This window comes from Anastrepha ludens, chromosome 4 (assembly GCF_028408465.1).
Source record: "Anastrepha ludens isolate Willacy chromosome 4, idAnaLude1.1, whole genome shotgun sequence".
In the NCBI taxonomy this organism is placed as follows: domain Eukaryota; kingdom Metazoa; phylum Arthropoda; class Insecta; order Diptera; family Tephritidae; genus Anastrepha; species Anastrepha ludens.
In genome coordinates this window covers 121,863,530-121,871,868 of record NC_071500.1, presented here as the reverse complement: position 1 = coordinate 121,871,868, position 8,339 = coordinate 121,863,530, and the positions used below count along the sequence as shown (strand labels likewise).

Here is an 8,339-nt window from a genome sequence, read left to right as displayed (position 1 = left end):
TGGCATTGCATTTTTTATACACTTTTTTTATAACAATTGTCTTTTCTTTTCTATTTTTCATCTTAATAAAGAACTAACAACTAAAATAAGTCATTTTTATTGATTTAAACCATGGTGTCTCACAACTCCCCACATTTTTGTATTTTGTATTATATTTTATATTATTATATACAATTTTAATTTTAAGGAAAATTGTAGTTTTGTTAAATAGGCCATACCAATAGCTTCCAGTATTCATTGACTAAAGATTCCATCGTTGACATATGCAGAATATTAAGATTTTGAGTAATACGGGTCCAAAAACAAAACCCGTCTCACAACTCCCCATTCTCCCTTATATATAAGGTATATATATACCATATACCATATATAAGATAAACTGGTTTGCTAAAAGTCCGCAGATGTACAAGCATAAGTATATTAATTAACTAGTAATTTTAAAACATACTATTTACTTCCAAACATTCACTGTATACTAAAATTATGTAAAATCTGCACCTCCTTTTCTCCCTTTTGCGATCTAGACCAATTTTTGCTATTAAAAAATTTTATCTGAAAATTTATTTGCAATACCCACTGTAGAATCATGCTGCGATTGCATTTTTCATATGTTGCTGCTGCTTTAAGGTGTTTAATTGGAGTTGGACTTATTGAAATACGCTCGCACATACATACATCCCCATACATGCACATCGTTGTATGTATGATAACACATTCAAATTTAAAATACGATTGTTTTCGCTTTGATTGTATTGGTAGTGCTTGGTGGTTAGCTCAAATATTTTTGGTTCTCTGAAGCTTAGTTGTGGCGATGGCAAACGCCAGTTCCAATGCTACAGCAAAAACATATCATCAACGATATTTTCACCACGTAATGCTATGACAACGAGGAGGAGCTGGTGAATAGCGACAGAAGACCTGCAACTTATTTTTTTCCACAATTAACTATTGTGGGTAATGATGTTACTGCGCATGAGTCTACCTTTTGTTGTTTTCTCTATGCGTGCGTGTATGTGTGATGTGACTTTTGTAGTTATGGGGTCTCTCAAAACTGGATTTGAGCAACAGCCTCAACATATTATACAAAACTGGATTTGTACTCTCTCAGGAAGTGCAAAAGCCACCACCGCTAGTACTAGGCAAACCGTTTTCCACTGACTTACCACTCACTGCGCAATCTATCGATTTGGCCAAACATTAATGGCTGCAACAATAACAACCGTGGCTGAGACGACAGCTTCAGTGGCAGCAACATGGCTTGCTTCTTTGGCTGCTTGGGCCAGTAGTAATCGCTGGCGCCGGAGAGCACGCGGAATACACGGAATAATTGCTTAGTAACTATACGCGTATTTGCGGTCCCGATTCGCTGTAAATTAAAGCAAAAAATCGTTGAGTTTATGTGTTTTCCAACTACTTAGGGGTGATTTTTTCATAAAGCAATTTATTTAAAGGAAAAAGCTTTTAGAATATCTTAAAATTTCCATTGATTTGCGTTAAGAAGAAGAAAATTGAGAAAAAATGTGGAGTGTGACCAGTATCGATTTTATGTTGGCGTAAAGCAGCAGCAGCAGCAATAAAAGTGGTTGCGGTATTGGTAGTGCAAGAAGCAAAAGGTGAAGAGGTAGAAGAAGAAGAAGGAGCAAAAGAAAAAGTCAGCGGCAACGAGTAAAGGAAACCATGGTGAATTCGGCATCGGATAGGCAACATCTATGCTCAAGTGGCTACTCGCTGTGATTGTTGGCTAAAATTCCAGAAAGGGTAAAATCCGAAGAAAAGAAAATTTACATTGTAATAGTGAGAGAAAAAGAAAATTGTTTTTTAATTCTTAAGCGAATAAAAGCGAAAATAAGGTTAAAAAAATCCGCGCTAATAATCGCTAAGCGTTTTCCAAACGGAAAAAAGAAGTGAAGGTTAATTCGTGTTTTATTTTAGCCAAAGAACGTGTGGTCGGTTTGCTCTGCTGCTTTTGTTTGTATGTATGTATGCAGTGATCTGAAACCTTAAGTCCTGTTTGTGCATTTATATAATTAATATTCTGTGGGGGGCTTAAAGTGAAAAAATTGTGCTTTCTCGAAAACACCACAAAAAATAAAATGAAAAAATAAACACAAAATAAAAACCAATTATTTCAAAAGCCTTAAATAAAAGTCAAAGTGTTATTCTGTGTGTCGCAACGAAAATCCGGCATTAATATTCTGTATTGTTCTACTATTGCCGTTAAGCAGTGTTTCCGTGTATGTGTGGGTATCCTGTTTGTCACACAGCTGTAGTGGTGGTGGTAGTGAAGGTGTTTCCTATCAGTTTCAATTTGTAATCGGTGAGTGGACATCCTTCTTTATTCATTTCGACTTCGCGGAAATATTTCTATTTTTATACATAGCTGCACACACACATGTGTAGCTGCGAGTACAGCCATGCACAGCATATGTGTATGTGACAATTCTAAAAGTGTGTGTGCTCTCTTACGCATATCTATGTACATATTTACATGGGGACGTACTTTTATGTGTGTAGGCATTCCTGTGTCTATATGCATATGAAAATACGTACATAGAAACACATACGCACATATATGAATATTCAATAATTCTACTTACAAATATAAAAAATATTATATACGAACATGCGTTCAATTAAAGCGATGTCGATGTGCATCTATAACAAATTTGATTTATAAAGGCAAACAATTTTGTTTTCATATGAGGGGTAACCTCTAGGGCAAATGGCTGCCTAAGCTAGAGCCCATTTGGACAAATAATCAAATTCGTCCAATGTGATGCCATACAGAGGAAAAACAAAGGTAGAAAACCGGACAGGGGAACAAACAAGAAGGGGCTTTGGATTGGAGCGTGACGACCAAACGGTAGCTAATTACAATGCGTTAACTACTTCAAGCTGCTGCCACCAGGTGGCATCCGCAGATGTAGCAAACAAGTGAGAACCCAGATGTCTGAATTTTAGCCTGCCGAGAGCACATCATCTCAGACAGCCATTGTGACCGGGAACCCAAATGAACCTATTATCGCACATAATCGAGAGGGAAATTAGAAGGCGCAAACAACGAGCCCATGACTCTAATTGCCACCTGGCTGTCGGAGTAGATAATTAAATCTCTTACAGTAAGATTAAGCCGCCAATCCACTGCTTCTTTGATTGCGACTACCTCCGCTTAGAAAACACTACAGTGGTCCGCTAGCCTAAATTTGAGCTCCTCGAAGAGTACTTACCCACCAATCCTTCTGTCCAACTGGATGTCATCCGTAAACACGTTTGCCAAGCCTTCTCCCTAAATGTTACGTACCGCCCACTTGAGGGATTATGAATGGGAGACCTAAGAATCGGACCCAGCGAGGGTGTGCATTGATTAGCTCTAAGTTTCTAAGAATACTAAAGTATCCGTAGCTTAAGTTTAGATTGTGGCCCGTGCACCGCAATCTGATTAGGGCACGTGCATCGGCAGTTTTCTCTGCGATGTCCACGGCTAACAAATTCAGCATAGCGTTAAGCGCTAGCTTAGGAGTGATCCGAAACGCCTCACTAGTTTCAATGCGGGCGGCCCCTTGGCCCTTTTCCAGCTTCTTCACTGATGTCGTTCTTTTCAGAGAGCTCTAGCAATCAGGGACTCCATACAAAAAAATTGACTTTATAATTGTGTTATATAGCCAGAATGCAACTTTGTTACTGCGAGGGCACAAAAGACCACCATGAGACCGAAGTGAACCTAAGAAATTTGGCGAGAAGTCCCATCTTTTTCCGATAGCGCCCTTACATCCATACAAGGTCTTCCTGTTGGATTCCTTCAATGGTAGGCTTCCATATCAGCCCTCTGTCAAAGATGAGTACCAGGTACTTCACACAGTCAGAGAACGCCAACCCGCTGTTGAGGGGAGTAGAGTTCTATGTAATTTCCTCGTAAATAAGACGATTCACCAAGTTACCGCCACCTGCGGTCCGAGCAACCTCTACTTCCACTCCTTCTTATACGCCCTTACATTCGTTTATAGATTTGAAATTAGATCAAATCGTCTCACCTCCTATCCGAAGTTGCGTCAGTTATTCTTAGTTATATACATATGTATAACATGGCTAAGGCAATTCCGGCTTTTCATAATGTGCAAGTCACAAAACTGTGCAGTTCGCCATCATTCCACCTTCTTCGGTGTCTGCGCGTACAGGTCCATAAATCATGCGTAAAATAGTCCCTTTGGGAGTTCCTTCTCCATCTTTACTTGACATTCGTACACCCAAAAGGACGGGCATAATGAGAGACCTGTATAGTGCGGTTTTTGTTCCTCAAAAGGGATCGGCTTTTTGCTTTTCAATTACTTACTGAGTACCAAATATCATCCATTGGCAATACTTACACCTTACTTGATGTCAAGGATTGCATTCCAACCGTAGGTACTTATGCTTGTTCCTAAATATACAAAGTTCTTCACAACTTCGAAGTTATAACGGCTGGCCTCGTTCACTGTCAGTCAATCTTAACCTTAACTGTTATATTTAGAATATTAAAATTGATCCCATAATTACAGAAATGCAGCAGGTGTCCTAGCCGAGTGCATTTGTACGAGCAATACTAGGAGTAGTTCCTGGATTCTATTCGCTCTGCATACGTCACACATGAGAGCAGTCGCTTTCAGGAGGCAATTTCAGACCTCTGAGTTTGTTTGCATCACGAAAAAACTTGTGAAAGCAAAGAATATGCCGTTTGGAGGCTATGTAAAGTCTGTATGTTTTCAATATTAGACTTAATACCTTTCAAGGATGTACGAGGTATGTTCAAAAAATACGGGGAAGGTTTCAAATTTCGCGGGCTACATGCATTCGACTTTCGATTATTTTTTTTATGTTGGTACACTCGTCTCGAAGATATGTTCATGGTTTTAGCAACTAATTAAACATGCCATAAATTGGTTTGTAAGAGGCATAAATAAGACAAGTGTTTTGCGTGTTCGGCGATTTTCTGGTATTTTTTTCCTTATTTTTTGAACACACCTCGTATGTGAAGAATTTTCTCTTTAGTGGTGATCTAAATATTTGGGACTTGGTCTTACATTTTCTGAGAATTGACTTGATTGTAGGCTTGTATTTTACTTTTATTATTATCTATGGTTCCAAAGAGAAACAAAGGCCACAATATATTCCTTTCATGTAGATATGTTTTGAGCCAGTATCTTAGCTTCATTCCAGGTTACATTCAGGCGCACGTTTCCAAATCCAACAATCGTCTCTAAGTGTCCGATGGTCTTCCTCGTCTACGGCTGCCTTGGGAATTCCACTCAATAGCGGCTGTTATTAATTCGTCATATTGTCTAAGAAGAACGTGGCCGGTCCAATCCCATTTTCGTTTGCAAATCTCAAGGGGCATTGTAGTTTGCTTGAGTATAATAAGAAGTAAACTGGAAGGAAGCTGAAAGGAATTTAATAATTTTGGGGCTTACTTAATGTTGAAAACTTTGATATGATGTTTTTTAAAATCAAATATATTAATACTGTTTGACTGCCTACTAATATACGCAGCGACGTTTCTATCGATTTGCAAACGGAGAGTATATGAATACATATGATAGTGCTTCACTAGAGCTTAAGTTAAGCTGTATTTTGCACTTATATGCCACTGGTTCGCTGTACGTGTTTGAACATAACTCGCAAGGTTAAAGAAGTCCCACTATGACACGTTCAGGGATTAGTGATCATAGTTTGAGCTATCAATTTAAAAATCTAAGAAAATACTCGAGTGGTAGTATATAAAGTTATCTCAATGCTTTACAACAAAAAAAATCAAAAACAAACAAAACATTAATACAAAGTTATAAGACAAAAACAATTCCTTTAAAGTAAACTAATTAAATCCAAATCAACTAATTAAATCAATCCAATGGAACAATGGTCGCATGAATTATTATGAATAACTTGGTTTAGCCACTTCGTTTATTTCCATTAATTTTATCTAAAACTCTTTCCGCCGAGTGAGTTTGAATCTCTATAGATGTAAAGCTGTGCTGCCCCATTCAACTGCTCTTGTGTCGTCGTACTTCTTAAATACACTTCCTCTCCATTAATAAATACCAAACATTTTCCTTTCGTTTTGGTGTCAAATTTATTTTCAGAGTCGTCAAAAAAATTATTTTTGCCAATAATTAATTTATCTTATTATATAAGAAAAGTGAGTAAATAGTCAAAACATCTGCTTCTCTCGATGGTATTTGTAAATTAAAACCTATTTCACTTCGACAAGTGATCATTTTTGATTTACTGGAATAAGACCGCAGACGTAGGTAAATGTCAAAATGGAAAGACGTTTTGTTTGGTTCAATGGTCTTGAAAACTGCGGTTTGAAATGAAATATCTAAAAATACTAAATAGAAAAACTGGATAAAGAAGGAAAGCGGGGACAAAACTAATTACCTACTGTCATCAAATAAACAGTCGGTGCACTCGCGTATCAGCACCCATGCCACTGTTGACAGTTATGATTTCGATGTTGTGAGAGACTTTGTTTATCTAGGAACTTTGACTCCGATAATAATGTCAGCCTTGAAATCCAAGGGAGAATCTGTCTTGCCAACAAGTGCTACTTTGAATTAAGTAGTCAATTGAGTAATAAAGTTCTCTCTCGACGAATACAACTAACACTTTATAATGCTCTCATTATACCCATCCTAACGTATGGCGCATAAGCTTGGACGATGACAACATCCGATGAGGCGTTCCTTGGCGTGTTTGAGAGAAAGTATCTGCGGAAGATTTTTGGACATTTGCACGTTGGCGACGGCGAGTATCGTAGATCATGGAACAATGAGTTGTATGAGCTTTACGACGACATAGACATAATGCAGCGAATAAAGATCCAGCGGCTTCGTTGACTGGGAGATGTCGTCCGAATGGATACGGCTCTGAAAGTGTTCGATGCGGTACCAGCTGGTGCTAGCAGAGGAAGAGCAAGGCCTCCTCTACGTTGGAAATATCAGGTGGAGAATGGCTTGGATTCGCTTGGTATGTCTAACTAGCACCGTTTAGCACAAGAAACGACTGTTAAATTCGGACAAAATCGCGTAAGCGGTTATCACGCCAATCAAGAAGAAGATAACATACACTGTCGTTTTGACTTGGTAATGTATCATCTTATTCTTCTGTTGCTTCCTTCGGTGCTCTCCAGGGTAGTGTCCTAGGCTTGTTACTACTCGATCTCTTTTTTAATAATATTTCCCCCTGTTTTGAAGTGTAATCCGTTTTATATGCATGTGACTTACATTTTTTTATGAAATTAAATTTATAGTAAATTCAATCAATCTCCAGGGTGAGCCTCGTAACTTATATATCATATATAAGTATAGTTGGTGGATTGTCTTTTCTTCTGGAATCAATTAGTGATTTTAAAGTCTTGCGTGCTTCTTCTGACTCCAAGCTCAATGTAACCACTCACAGAGATTTAATTGTTTCTAAATCGGCCACAAAAGACAATGAGATCGAGATGCAAATCTCAAATCAATCTAAATCGTTTGCGAAGTTGACCTTTATTCGTCGTAATTGATCTTTGTTTTCCGAACTCTATGCTCTAAAAATGTATTAGTATTTAGTTCGATTCCGCTTGGAATACACCGTATTTGCCAGGAGGTATTTTCATGCAGCTTACGTTAAAAGATAAAAGCCAGTTCAGAGGACTTATATACGCTTTGCTTTACGCTCGATAAAGTTCGTATACCATCCTGTCTTACCTATTCGGGAGTGCATAGGTTTGAATATCCGTGCATGAAACAGCTAATGATAGAAAAAGTATTTTTTAATAGTAGTCGCAGGCAATGGCAGGCCTCCGATTGTATTTCTGCCATGGAAAAGATCCTCATAAAAAAAAATTGCTGTTATCATCCTAGTTGCTATTAGGGAAAACAATCTAGCTAAATTCCCACTGCATCGACTTCAATTTGCCTATCAACAGGGAAAATCCACTGAGACTGCAATACACAGCCTGGTAACAGTTATTGAAAAGGCTATTGAGTCCAAACAGATACCTCTATGTGCATTTATTGACATATCAGGAGCTTTTGATAACACCTCCTATGAAGCAATCTATAATGCCCTATATCTAAAGGAGGTACCTGAACCCATCACTAGATGGATAATATTCATGCTGAAATCTAGGACGATCAGCACCGAACTAGGAGGAACAATCAAATCTATTAAAGCCACAAGAGGTTGCCCTCAAGGTGGCGTACTTTCTCCTCTTTTGTGGACTCTAGTCATAGATGAACTTCTCCACAAACTGAATAACCTAGGATTTCACACTCAGGGTTATGCTGATGACCTAGTAGTTTATGTATTAGGCTGGCATGAGG

The 8,339-nt window shown here is 38.2% G+C and overlaps 1 protein-coding gene across 1 annotated transcript in view; it reads left to right on the top strand.

Annotated features, from left to right (window-relative positions):
* Positions 1-1,262: 1,262 nt before the first annotated feature.
* The window catches only part of LOC128860927 (mitogen-activated protein kinase kinase kinase 13), a 55,064-nt gene continuing 47,987 nt past the window's right edge, over positions 1,263-8,339 (top strand). Inside the window, exon 1 of the mRNA XM_054098723.1 lies at positions 1,263-2,317. The gene's annotated coding sequence lies outside the window, so the exon portion shown is untranslated. The remainder of the gene's footprint in view (positions 2,318-8,339) is intronic.